The sequence below is a fragment of the Corvus brachyrhynchos genome, unplaced genomic scaffold, assembly GCF_000691975.1.
Source record: "Corvus brachyrhynchos isolate BGI_N302 unplaced genomic scaffold, ASM69197v1 scaffold264, whole genome shotgun sequence".
Taxonomy (NCBI): Eukaryota; Metazoa; Chordata; class Aves; order Passeriformes; family Corvidae; genus Corvus; species Corvus brachyrhynchos.
In genome coordinates this window covers 8,369-22,559 of record NW_008237648.1, presented here as the reverse complement: position 1 = coordinate 22,559, position 14,191 = coordinate 8,369, and positions in this window count along the sequence as shown.

Below are 14,191 nucleotides of genomic sequence, written 5' to 3'. Positions count from 1 at the left end.
AGTGAACTTTGTCACCTCCCTCTGGGCAGAGCATCTCAGAGTGGGATGATGTAATTCTATGAGTCATGCAGTGGGTCCTTGATGACCCATTAACAGAGATAGCGCCCAGAGGAAGTTATTAGGGATGAAACATGGTAGGAAATAATGACCACTGCCCCCCATGCTTTAACAGCTTGTGAAGATGATAATAGAATATATGCTTTTGGTTACATCTTAACCTAGGACAGTAACGCTAGTTCCAAGCCAGAAGGAGCAGTGGGGATAGTGTGGCGGAGGGGGCAGTTGGGTATTTTCTATTGTTTGGGGTTTTGAAGGTGGGCAATAGTGTTTCTTTTCTTTGTACCCTCTCTCATTAGTATTTGTACTCTTACTGTTTGTTTTCTTATCTTACTGCTGTTTCCAGTAAATTGTTAGTATGTCAACCAGCAATCTTTACTATTTCTGCCTCCAATTGTTTCCAGCCCACCACAGGAGGGAGCAGGGGGAAAGATGGGGAGCAAGCGAGCGGCAGTATGGTTTGAGAGTGTCAGTGGAAGCACTAAACTTGGGACTACCATTCCACGACAACAGGCGTGAGGAGCCACTTTAGTTTTGATTTGTCTCAATACTGGTTGTCAGAGGTATGTGGAGGAGGGGTGAACATGTGCCACATGCAGGAGGCAACTAGAAGAAGCCTTGTCTCTGGGGAGACTGGCAACGCTTCACATTGGACAGGCAGTCAGCAGGACCCTCCAGAGAGGCTTCTCCAATCACATGGTGAAAGGTCTCCACCAATGGACTGCAGTGGGACATTGGACTGGGCCAATGGTCTCATGCCAGCAGGCAGACTTTGGGAGGAGCCAGAGGGCATAAAAGGTAACTCCACCACAAGCTGTGAGGGCTTTTGGGTCTTATGCTTTTTGTTTTTTGGGGCTTGGTGAGTTGGGGTTTTTGAGACTTGCTTTTTTTGGGGCTCACTGCTGCTTGCTTGCTGGCTCACTTGCTGGCTCACCTGCTCACTGGCTCGCTCGCTCCTTTGCCCTGGCCTCAGGCTGCCTTTTGGCTCTCCCGCCCTTGCTGGCTCTTGCTCGCCCTCGTGCCTGTCCCGCCTCCCTGTGTCCCTGACCGCCGCCCTGCCGCTTCGCCCCACATCCCCACCTGAGCTACTTGTGTTCAACCTTGCTTCTCCAATCCAGCCCACCCTGCCGCCTCAGTCCAGCCCGTTACTGTGGTCTTCGCTGCTATCCTGTCCAGGGTCCTGGACCTCTGGTCTGAGTGCTCACTCACTGCGCTCGTCGTCATGGGACCTGCTCCTTTGAAGCCATGCCTCTTTGAGAGCTGCGCAGGCTTGTTAGTAGGCAGCCTGTCCACCCCACCCTGTTGCATGGATGTCAATGGCACTCCCTAATCCACTGGTGGTAATGCTCTCCTATTTTTCTCTCTGTCTCCACTCTCTGTCTCTCTCTCTCCCCCGTCTCCCTCATTCTTTTTTCATTTTCCTTCCTTCTTTCTTGTCTTTTCTAGCCCTCTTTCATTTGGGCAACTCCTTTTTTGGTTTTTCGTTACCAGTAAACAGTTCTCAGATGCAAAGTTTGCTTCGTTTGGTTTAATTTCATTCCTGACCATCTAATTCTAAAAGAACTCCTTGCAGTTTCCCTCAGTGGAACATGAAAACAGGAAATGTTAAAGAACAGTGCTGTGATATAGAAATGGGAAGCAAAAATTACTCACAAACAGGCAGAGGTTCTGCCAAATGGCTGGCGATACAAAAAATACAAGATTCTCCTCCAGAATGGAGCGGGGCTCAGCACAAAATAGGAGGAATTATGCTTCAAGCTCCCTCTGTGCAAGCATCTTGGAGGTCTCCCTCCTGCCCAGTGGAAAGGCCTGGATTAAGTTCATCTGAAGATCAAGAGGCTGGTATCATAGGGGAGATGTTAGGTGCAAAAATATCCAATCACGAAGACACTGTCCAAGATGACAAAATGGCTTCTTGTCCTCTGAAATGTGTTACTGTTTGGCTGTCTTTAGGGCTGGAGTTTATATCTAGAGTAAAGAGCAGAGGACAAAGAACTCCTCTCAGTGGAACTTTTTCTAGAGATTATCCTGTGGTCTTCTCCAACATTTTAGCAGAATGTTCTGAGTGTGGTCTTCTCATACAGTCAGATCCAGGGGTTTCAAAGGATGGTGTGAAGCAGACCACTAAAGCTTTCAACCAAATTGATATCCCTGCCAGGAAACTCAGATGGCCTCTATTGCTTTGTCCACCCCATAAACACCTGACAAAATCAGCCTCTGTTGGCAAAATGCTTGGGGGAAAATACAGGTCACACTACTAGGGTGAGGCATCTGGCACCAAGGCGCTGCCTGAAGAACTTCCCCATGGCAGTCTCTCCTCAATGCCCTGTGGACTGCTGCTCCAGCCATACCACCACTGTGCTGTAGCTGTTGAAAATGCTGGTGCTCCTAAAGGATACCACAATGCATAATCTTACACCCATGAGGTTTCTTCATATATGTGGACAGTTGACACACGTATGAGCTGCCTTTTCCTTTCTTCTCTCCCAGTGCTTGCTTCCTTAGTGATACATATCTTCAGAGAGTAACCAAGAAAACCGACAGAGAAAGAAGCATTCCCTTCTGGGAAAAAACAGCAAACATAACTGTGTACCTTCAGTTTTGTAAGGCTGCTTCTTTTAGTAATTTATATACATCAGTTCAGTGTTAAAATGGTTAACTGCCAACTGGGAGGTAAAGTTTACAGTCAAATGAAGAGCTGAGAAATGAGAATGAGTTTCAGTGAATCAGCTGAGCTAACAAGCAACTTACTGGCTTGCAGAAAATGCAAGGTTACATGATCTAGTGTAATCCTTTTAATAAAATTCATTTAGATTATATTACTTACTGCTTATTCAAGACTAACTGTGAACATTCAAATACATACCATAAGCCAAACTGCTATAAATCAAAATTAATTGTGATTTCTCAGAGCTTCAAGCTATTTTACTGTGGTAGAATAAGAAGCTTGCATAAAATCTAAAGTCCCAGTAAGATTAATTATTCCAATAAAAATACCAATAGTAAAAAGCCATCAGATATTTTATGTTGGGGTGACCCAGCCCACTGAGGGGCTGGGGCTGCGTAATGCCAATCAATCCTAGCCCCTCCCCTGGATCGAATTCCCCGAAGAGGCAGACTCAGAGGTCGATGGGCGGCTCAGAAGCCTAAGCCGCACGCCCGGGTACAAGCCGCCTCCCCCAGTTCGGGAAAACTCTTGGTTACTCGGTTGTTCATTGGTTCTCTGTTATCACTCCCGCCTCTCTGTTTCCCTCCCTCAGTGGTTCTTGTTACATTGTATCCTCCCCCTGGCTTGTAACTCATTGGTTGTTTTTCTCTTTCACCGGAGTTTTCAAATTCCCTGTAAAACTGAGGACAAGGCTCCAAGGAGCCATCCCATCGCATTCCATCCCACACATCGGATTCCAGCCTTCTGAGCTTGTTCGGGTAGTGAAACTTCTAACAATAAACCTGTTACAAGCCAGACCCGAACAGCCTCTCTCTTCCTTTGTCTCCGAGCTAACGTGAGCTGACGTTATCGGTTCCTGCCATGTTCCCTCTGCCGAGAAGCCAGCTAGCTAGTCCAGCAAGCAGCTCTTTTCCTGATGCCGAAGTCGTTTCAGCGACCCGCAGAAGTAGCGCAGCTGGACTCCCTCTGACCTGGGGCACTCCAGAGTTGGTGCCTCGAGCATCTAAATGCTGTGTTAATTTTATTTCTTTGTTCAGAAATGCTGAGTGTGGGAACCCAGAACGCAGAGAATATTCCCCAAAGTTGTGAAAGACTCAGGGTGTGATGGAGAAGAAAGCAAGGGAGTCAGGAGTGATTTTTAATCCTGAGAAGAGTGGAAGGAGCAGCATTACCACCTGCTAGTTTTCAGGCATTTCCATTTTTCCTCTTCTATTTTCTCTTCATAAGAAACTGAAACTTCAACTGTTGTAGAAGAAAATTATTAGATAAAAGTTCCAGAAAGTGAAACTGGTGAATTTTAAGCTGCTATGTCACTGAATATATAAATCTGCAATGTCTTTTCTTTGAACAGTATATTAGAAAATATGCTTTTTGTTGACTATCTTGCAGTTTCCAGAAGATGGTGAAGTCAGTCCTTAAGCAGGACTGAGAAGACCTTTCTCACTGATTCATGCTATTTTATCACCCTTCTAATGGGGGGTAATGAGATATTTCTTCTCTAGTCTGTGGACAGGAAATGTGAGAGGAACAGACTTTGCAGTGTTCCATTATCCAAAATCTGTTCTTAGGGATATAGCTTCACACCCAAGTCACTGTGAAAGAAGTGAGTGAATTTACTGAGTATTAGTCATTGTACAGAGATTACAGCCATGCCTACTTTGTATTGCAGGTGATGTAGTGTCTGTAACTTTTACTGTGAGAATTTTGCTAAGGTTACATCCCATTTACCAAGGGCATGCATGGAATATGCAACCACCATGAAGCAACTGTAAGACAGGAAATTTATCCTGTTTACCAGCACCTTACCTTGAACAAGGTCTTGGATGAGAGTAGTCCTGGGACAGTTAGTCCCTGTCTCCATCTCTGCTGAGCATGAGCACTGAATTAATCTGTGTGAAGTTGTGCTATGTGATATGCTCAAAGAGCCAGTGCCAGGGGAGCTGCCTGTACCTCAGCCATTAGGACTGGTACAACTTTTTACCAAACCTACTGTACTAGTTTGAAAACAAACCAGTGGGAGGCACCAAGTCAGAATAACAATTTAATGGAAATTAAAGAAAAGGAAAAAAAAAAAGTAAGAGAAAACACTGGTTCAAATTGACAGAGTCAAAATACAGCCTGAGTCCCTGTTAGGCAGGGTGGTGGTAGCAGTCTGGTAGAATGGTGGCTGCAGTCCTCTGAAGCAGTGATCCTGTAGTAAAGGGGTCTGCTCTTCCTCAGAAAGTCCAGTGGTGGCTGTGTAGCTCCTGTCCTCTAGAAATCCAGTGGGAAGGGTTGTCTGTGGTGTTCAGAGTCCCAGATTATATCCACAATGGTATGCTTGGTTCCTCCCTCTGGGTGGAGCATCTCACAATGGGGTAATGAGTCATGAGGCCAAGTGTTGATTAGGCTCATTAACAGAAGATAGTCCGGAGGGAGTTATCTCTGAGTCATGCAGCAGGACAATGATGGGCCATTAACAGAAAGATAGTCTGGGGGGAGGAGGCAAGGAAACACTGCCCCACCTGATTTCAACAGCTCATGAGGATGGTGATAGAATACACTGCAACCCAGGACACGTACCCACACAGCGCCATTTGCATGGTGCTTTCCAAAATTACATTAGCCTTGAGGAACCACCTAGAAATTTGTCTGTGGCCCACTGATTTCTTCCTAGCCATCTGGACAGAAGCTCTTTAGGCTCATTTTTTTGATGGTTGTATGTCCTCAATGTGTTCAGCTTTAGCAACTGGTAGAAATCATTTTGCTATGTGAGCACTGCTTACTTGCATCCAGTATACTACTATGTAGGAAGAAGAAAACTGTCTGAGGATCAAGATTAAAAATTTGGTGTGGGTGATAAATGGGCAGTTAGCCCACATTCTGAGTGTTGACTCACCATCCCTGACGATATTTAAAAGTTGTGTAGTTGTGGCACTTAGAGACATTGTTTTCAGAGGACTTGTCAATGCTGGGTTAATGGTTGGACTTGATGTTCCTAAAGGTCTTTTGAAAACGAAACAATTCTATAATTCTATGATTCTATGATTAAGAGCACCAGTTGTGTTACACATGGAGCACACACTTAGGAGACCTCACCTCCACTGTGGTGGAGAATGCCCTATCAGACTACTCTGGTCTCTAATTAGCCCTTTCTGGTGCAATCTAATGGCTTTTGGGGCTAGATTTTTAAAATTTACTGCTATGGGATGATTTATCCCAGGGTCACACACATCAGGATTGTGCCTGGTATAGGAGTTGCATTGAAATGGAGATTGAAAATGAGAATTCTCAAATGCATGGGGAACATCTTTTGCCCTCTAGCTGAAACTGATCTCCTAGTAGGGAGGGCTTCATCATGTTCTGGGCCTTGTTGGGTCTGAGGGATACATTCCAACACACGAACATGAGGAGATCATCAAAGGACATGACAGCAGGAATCCAAAGAGACTTGGCATTTCTATGCTTTGCAAACATGCCTATTTTTTTCTATCAGTTAGAGTGGTCAGCAGGGAAGTGTAGGTTTCTATACTGTCTTTTCATGGCTTAAAAGACCCCAAAATGTGCTAAGATGGGAACATGTCACACACCTTCTTGCACTCAGAGCAGTTTCAGCTTGATAGGGAAGCATGCTTTCAGAAAGAAGAAGATACTGTCTCCAAAATAATTTGTGTGATGCTGTTTGCATTACTACCCTGAACAAGGTGTGAAAAGTCAAGGATAAGCCTTTAGAATAAAAACTTTGGTGTTGCTAGAAGCTCAGACACTGCTAGACACCGGTTACAGGATTTATTTCAATGTCACTAGAGGGCTGCAATTGTATTAGTCCTGTGCTACAAAGTAGTAAATAGAAAATTTGCTTATCCTTTTTCCTGTCCGTTCCTGCTCATTCATCTCCCCTGGTCTGAGAAATTCCTGGGGTAAATGTAGATGTCAGGGTAGATGTATATTGCTATCCTGATCTCCGCAGGCTCTGTGCCGGAGCGTGAGGTTTTTCGATCTTCCAGGAGCGTCTCCAAAGAAAGCCGCTCAGCAGGATCAGCCACACACACTCACACGCACAAATGCACGGATAGCTTTAGTAATATGGGTTGACAGCAAAGAGGCAGGAAGGGTCTTTGCATCGAGCTCCACAGGAGAAGTTTATTGCTTCCACACTGTGAAGGATTCCAGGGGCAAAGACAGAGAAACAATGCAGGGTCCAGGTTTAAGTACAGGAGGGGGGCGAGCACCACCGACCAATGACCTGAGGGCACAGGGGCAGTACACAGGTGGGACTAGGGAATGGGGACCAATGGGGAAGCTCTGCAGGAGTGGTGAGGGGCAAAGGCCAATGGGGGGAACCTGGAGTGGAGAACTTTCCATGGCATGAAACATATAAGGTAGCAAGGCGGTGGGGCAGCCGGCAGCCACCAGCCAACCAGGAACGAAAAACTGGGATACATTACCATAACAGAACAAAGCATTCTGGGAGAGGCTTCTCTTCTCACCCTAACTGGACAGAAGTCTCTGGTACTAGGGACTGTCTTACCCGAGAACTCTGTTTGTCCCTTGTACCACAGGCTAACCAGCCACCACAGAAGTAGATGACAAGTTATATTAGATACCTTCTCGCAATGAAGAGTAGTTGTGACATTTATGGCATGGATCCTCTCACCTATCACAAATGTCTACTTCTGGATCAAAGCACCTGCTGTGTTGCAATACTTGCATGTGTATCTGTTGTGGTAAGTGTCTGTCCTTGGCTAGATAAATCCAATTCTAGGCTTCTAACTGGTGATAGATGAGAAATTATCAATCTAACACTTAGCAGAACTCATCATGAAAGATACTTTTCCTTTCCATAGTTCTTATTTATCTTTCCTCTCTTCCCTCTCTCCCTCTTTCTCATTTTAAAAACAGTTTTCAACTTCCAGTGGACAGAAATTTAACCTATCTTTAATCTGTAGCAACTCATCCTGCTCAAGTATGTCTGACAATAGCACAGTAATGTCAAAATTCAGTACGTTGTGTCAGATCTTTGATCAAAACCTTTTTCCCCTTCAAGCGCAAAAATTACATTCTCATTGGCCCAAATAGTGCCAGGATTTAAACCTACATGCTTTAGGGTGACTGGGATGTGAGTGATGCAACCCAGAGCAAACTCCCTTGAGGTGTCATCTAAATTTTCACAGCAGCTGCTCACAGAGATTTTCTCGTGAGTGTAAGAGGACACATTCCATTCAGGCTGTCAGCTTTAAATGCACTCAGCATGGAAGTGCTCAAACAAACATGGTGAAGTGGGGTGTCTTCTTGGTTTTCTGTGTAGTGTATCCTTCATGAAATAGAAGTGATGAAGAGCTCCTGCCAGCACTTCCAGGAGAAGCTGAATGAGATTGAACAGCACCTGACCTAACAGCAGGCACTGTTTTCTGCTGTTATGTCAGATGAAGAAAGATAATGACATCCAAACACACTTACCTAAATCCAAAGATACCATTGTGTTACTGCGTGAGTTCTGGTCAGTGAGGTACAGCTGAGGATGTCCCACAAGCGGAGGAGAAATGAATTGTGATGTGATTTTTTGTCCAGCTTCTCTCCACGTTGTTAAAGGTTCTTGAACACGAGCATTTTGAAGGGGAAGATTGCTACATAGATTTGGGCTAGATTTTTAGCATGTAAATGCTATATTCTATTAGCATTAAGAATGCAGCAACAGATATCTGTCAGCTGGACCTTTGTGTCCCAGGTCAGTGCTGGGTTCAGGCCATGTAATCAGTGTTCATGATCAATGCAGTGACAAGGCAGGAAAATTTAAACTAGCTCTTCACGGATTCAGCAAAAGTTCACAGCGATTACCAAGAAGTCTCAGGTTCATAAAAAGTTACTAGGTGTTTCCAGCCTGGAGTTGTCTGAAAGTAGGGCATTTGTGCAGTCTTTGTGATAAATCAGAACTGATAAACCTACCCATAATCAGAATCACAGAATCACAGAATGAAATAGGTTGGAAAAGACCTTTGAGGTCATCAAGTCCAACCTATGACCTAACACCTCCTCATCAACTAAACTAATGCCACGTCCAGGGACGGTGACTCCACCACCTCCCTGGGCAGAAAATTCCAGTGCCCAATCTCTCTTTCAGCAAATTACTTTTTCTTGATGTCTAACCTAAACTTCCCCTGGTGCAGATTAAGACTGTGTCCTCTTGTTCTCTCAGTGGCTGCCTGGGAGAAGAGACTGACCCCCACCTGGCTACAACCACCTTTCAGGTAGTTGTAGAGAGTGAAAAGGTCTCCCCTGAGCCTCCTTTTCTCCAGGCTAAACAACCCCAGCTCCCTCAGATATTCTTCATAGGGCTTGGGTTCCAGACCCTTCACCAGCCTTGTTGCCCTTCTCTGGACATGCTCCAGCATCCCAACATCCTTCCTAAATTGAGGGGCACAGAACTGGACACAGTACTCAAGGTCTGGCCTCACCAGTGCTGAGTACAGGGGAAGAATCACTTCCCTGGTACTGCTGGCCACGGTATTCCTGATCCAAGCCAGGATGCCATTGGCCTTCTTGGCCACGTGGGCACACTGCTGGCTCGTGGTCAATTTGCCATCAGTCAGCATCCCCAGGTCCCTTTCTGCCTGGCCACTGTCCAGCCACTCTGTCCCCAGCCTGTAGTGCTGCAGGGGGTTGTTGTGGTGGAAGTGCAGGACCCAGCACTTGGACTTGTTAAACTTCATATCATTGGACTTGGCCCATGGATCCAGCCTGTCCAGGTCCCTTTGCAGAGCCCTCCTACCTCCAACAGATCGACGCATGCTCCCAGCTTGGTGCCATCTGCAAATTTACTGATTGTGGACTCGATCCCCTTGTCCAGATCATCAGTGAAGATATTAAATAGGACTGGCCCCAGCACTGAGCCCTGGGGAATACCACTGGTGACTGGCCACCAACTGGAGGCAGCACCATTCACCATCACTCTGTGGGCCCAGCCATCCAGCCAGTTCTTAACCCAGTGAAGGGTGCACCTGTCCAAGCCATGGACTGCCAGTTTTTCCAGGATTATTCTATGGGAGATGGTGTCAAAGGCCTTGCTGAAGTCCAGGTAGACAACATCCACAGCCTTCCCCTCATCCAGCAGGCAGGTCACCTGGTCATAAAAGGAGATCAGGTTGGTCAGGCACAACCTGCCCCTCCGAAATCCATGCTGGCTGGATCTGATCCCCTGGCCATCTTGTAGGTGCCATGTGATGGCACTCAAGATGATCTGTTCCATAATCTTGCTGGGCACTGAGGTCAGGCTGACAGGCCTGTAGTTTCTTGGATACATAAAGATTTTAGTTATAGGCTAGCTGTGTTGAAATTAGTTAGAATAGGAAGGAATTTGGACCCAGCTAGAGTTAATTAGTTAAGAGAGCTGGACCTGAAATGAACTTAGAGGTCACTAAAGTAATTAGGATTGTTAAAGTTCAGAAAGGCAAAAAGCTCAAAATGAGGAAGATTGAGTTACTTCATCTTTTTTGGGACCACTGACCCAATTCAAGACCACTGACTCAATTCAGGACACACATTACGCATGCTTAATGACATTTAAGCTCATTTCCATACGAAGTGGAGAATGGGAGGTGTTAATGTTATGAATATGCATTTGTATTTTGGATATTCATGATATTTGGAAATAAAAAGCTTTGTGTTTGCTTGTATCGGGGCCCTGCATCTTAGGGAGCTATCCCATGCAGTGCCTGGCACCAAATAAAACATACACTTTCTAACTCTAAACTTTGTCCGTCTCAGTTGGATATCGATATTAGATCGATATTCATATTTTGGTAAATCACCTCCTTCCGGCTGTTCTTGTGGATGGCCATCACACTGGGCAGCTTCCAGTCACCTGGGACCTCCCCGCTGAGCCAGGACTGATGGTAAATGATGGAGAGCAGCTTCTGAAGCTCATCTGCCATCTCCCTCATCACTCTAGGACGGATCCCAACTGGTCCCATAGATTTGTGAGCATCTAAGTGGCTCAGCAAGTCTCTGACTGCTTCCTCCTGAATAACAGGGGGGTTATTCTGCTCCCTGACACCATCTACCAGCCCAGGACAGTTGTCCCGAAGACAACCTGTCTTTCTGTTGAAAATTGAGGCAAAGAAGGTGTTAAATACCTCTGCCTTTTCCTCATCTTTAGTTACTAAACTCCCTCCCACATCTAATAGAGAATAGAGGTTGTCCTTGCCCCTCCTTTTGCCATTAATGTATTTATAAAAATATTTTTATTGTCCTTTACAGAAGTGGCCAGATTGAGTTCTAACTGGGCTTTTGACTCTCTAATTTTTTTCCTACATGACCTAGAAACTACCTTGAGTATTTCCTGAGATACCTGACCCTCCTTCCAAAAGTGATACACCCTCTTTTTTTCCCTTAGATCCTTCAAAAGCTTGTTGCCCATCCAGGCCAGTCGTTTTCCTCATTGGCTCATCTTTCGGCACATAGAGACAGTCTGTTCCTGTGCCTTCAAGATTTCAGTTTTGAAGCACACCCATCCTTCCCAGACTCCTGTGTTTTTAAGGGCTGCTTCTCAAGGCACTCTCCGAATAAATCTCTTGAATAGGCCAAAGTCTGCCCTCTGGAAGTCCAGTGTGGAAATTTTATTGATGTCCCTCCTTGTTTCACCAAATATTGAAAACACTGTAATTTCATGATCACTGTGCCCCAGACAGGCTCCAACCGCCATGTCTCCCACCAGCCTTTCTCTGTTTGCAAGCAGTAGGTCTAGCATACTCAATATGTCTCTGCAACTATATTTTTAATTTTTCAACTGGGATAATCAAACACATAAGAATCAAGCAGACAAGGACTCTTATCCCTTATTTTGTAAGGTATCCTGTCATCGTTAATAAAAACAAGACTGCAACAGAGGGAGACACTGGCATTATGCTGGGGCTGAGAAAAAGGAGGGTGTTCGCCGCTTACTCTAATGTGCTTTCACTGCTGTCCCTACAGGAAGGAAAGCAGACATCTACAACTCTTACAGCAAGCCATTGGTCTGGAGGTTGCAGAGCTGGAATTCTGGCTGAACGATTGAGCTTTTCAGGTCAGAGAGAGCACCCCTATGGTATGTTGCACAACCACTGCTTTCAGTCATATGGAAAGAATTGAATGTCCTGTTATTTGGTGTTCGAATTGCTAATTTTGGAGGTACATCTGAAAACCCTTTCAGAGCCAAGAAAAGGATTTTCAAATACGAGTTACAGTTTACATAGTTGACCTTTCTCCTGGGCTATGCTACTTGAAATCAACTACCCAGGAAGAGTGACAATATTAATAAAAGGATCTGTATCCTACCCGGTTCTTGATTTCCAGAAGAAGGTGACATGCAGCCTACATAATTATTGGGAAATGGTTCTTTTCTGGTTCTTTTCTGGATCACCTCTCAATTTGGTAAGGAAGGGTAAAGAAATGATGACTAGGGGACTTGTCTTTTGATTCTTTCCAGACAAGCTTGGGTTAGAGGGTCTCAGAATTGCAGAATAGCTAGGGTTTCCTCATATTGAGGTGGAATTCCTTGTGTTTTACTCTATGGCCTTTCCTCCTTGTCCTGTTGCTGAGCTCCACTGAAGAGTCTGGCACCATCCTCTTGACACCCTCCTACGAGATACCTGTATGTATTGTTTAGATCCCCTCTCAGTCTTGTCTAGGCTAAACAGGTCCAGCTCCCACAGTCTCTCATTGTAAGAGACATACTCCAGACAAGATTGCATTGGCCACAGATTTAAGTCTGTTTGCAGATGATCCCTTACGCAATTAGATCTGTTGGAATAAAATATCCTTAGGGTTTTCTCCTCCTTTTTATGACAGCATCTCAGTAGCCAAATATTGCATGTCTTCTTCAGACTGAGCAGAAGCAGGCATGCTTCATGTAGTCTTGTGTATCTTGTTTGATTCCTTTTATTATATTTTTTATTATTGCAATATGATTTTCCTTCAGTTTTCTTTTCAGCAGCTGGACCAATTACTGGCAGAACAATCCCATCTGTTTTCTGAGCTCAAACTCTTTGACTGGAAAAAAGAAAAGCCCAGAATAAACAAGTGTTTCCAGATGCTGCTGACACTGTGCATCCTTGAATTGGGTGCTCAAAAATGATGCACAAAAGAGCTCCTAGCAAAAACATGACAGCAACAGGCTTTCTCTCTGCCCCACAGCCAGTGACATCCTCAATGCAGTTTCCCACTAGGACAGTAGTTGAGCCAAATTCAGCTGAGCCTGCCCACTAGAAGCTCTCCACCAGTAATAAGGAAATAAAGGGACATCCACAAAGCAAAAATGAAGTTTAAGACATTCATATACAATGTAAGGAGAAGTTTCAGTCTCAGCCTCAAGGTTTTAAGTGGAAGAGATTGTTGACCTGCAATACAATTTTACTATTCTCTGTCTCATTGCCACAGTCTACCTCAGGACCATTTCCTTCTAAGCCATGCACTTATCTGAAGGGATGAAGTCTGTGTTTCAGTGCACTTTCAGTCTTCATAGACAACACAGGCAGAACTGAGACCGGACCCACCTTGATATTTCTCAGTAAGCTCTGGCAATGATCTAGATGTTCCAGACAGAAGAACATAATACATGGATTTTATTTGGCTTGATTGAACTTTGAATGCAACTGTTTGACTAATTAATATATTCAACGCTCTCTCTCCTGGTGAAATTAGTAATTTATGACTTCAAATTTTAGACTTATTAACCAATTTTACAAGGGCAGTAAAGGCAGTGAAATGAAAGGTTTGTTATTTTTCTGAAGCAATTCCAAGTAAGCATATATCTCACAATGTAACCATAAAAAACTTGCCTGCTTTTTAAAATATAATTTAAACCTAGAAAATATCTTAAATAGCTGCCTTATGAATTAGTGGCGTCTTCCATCTAAACAAGTGTCCCAATTTTTAAAGGATTTATCATTTTCTTAAATGAAAAATTAGGGTTAAATTATGCCCTTTATTGTAGTCTTATACTAATATACTGATTTATGTTGATATTACCACTGATGTTATCAAGCAGAATCAAGTTCCTCAGCCATAGACAGTGAGGAACAAGGAACTGAAGTATTTGAGATAATGTTTTGTTATCTTTTGCACCCATTTCTTTCTAAGTCTAGTCTTGGTTGTTCTTTCAATATACAAAGAGGGTAGCATATTTTTCTTTTTTTTTTTCCCAGTTGAAGAAATCTTTCCAGAATTTTTTAGATAATGATTCAGCAGAAGGAAAAGACTGATGGATGTCAGACTTATGGATTTTGTTTTTAATAGTTGTGCCCTTTTTCTTAAAATGCATGATATATGACAGAAGTAAATGAATGAAACTTTGCATTATAGAAAGTTCTGATCACAGCAGTTTCATTTGCCACAAGATGAGTGACTAGAAAAGCAGGCATTTTTAAAGGATGTTTTCAAGAGAGCTGCTGTGTATTTTGCTATTCTGTGATTACTAAATTTATTGTGCTCCTATTAGCAATTACATGGGAT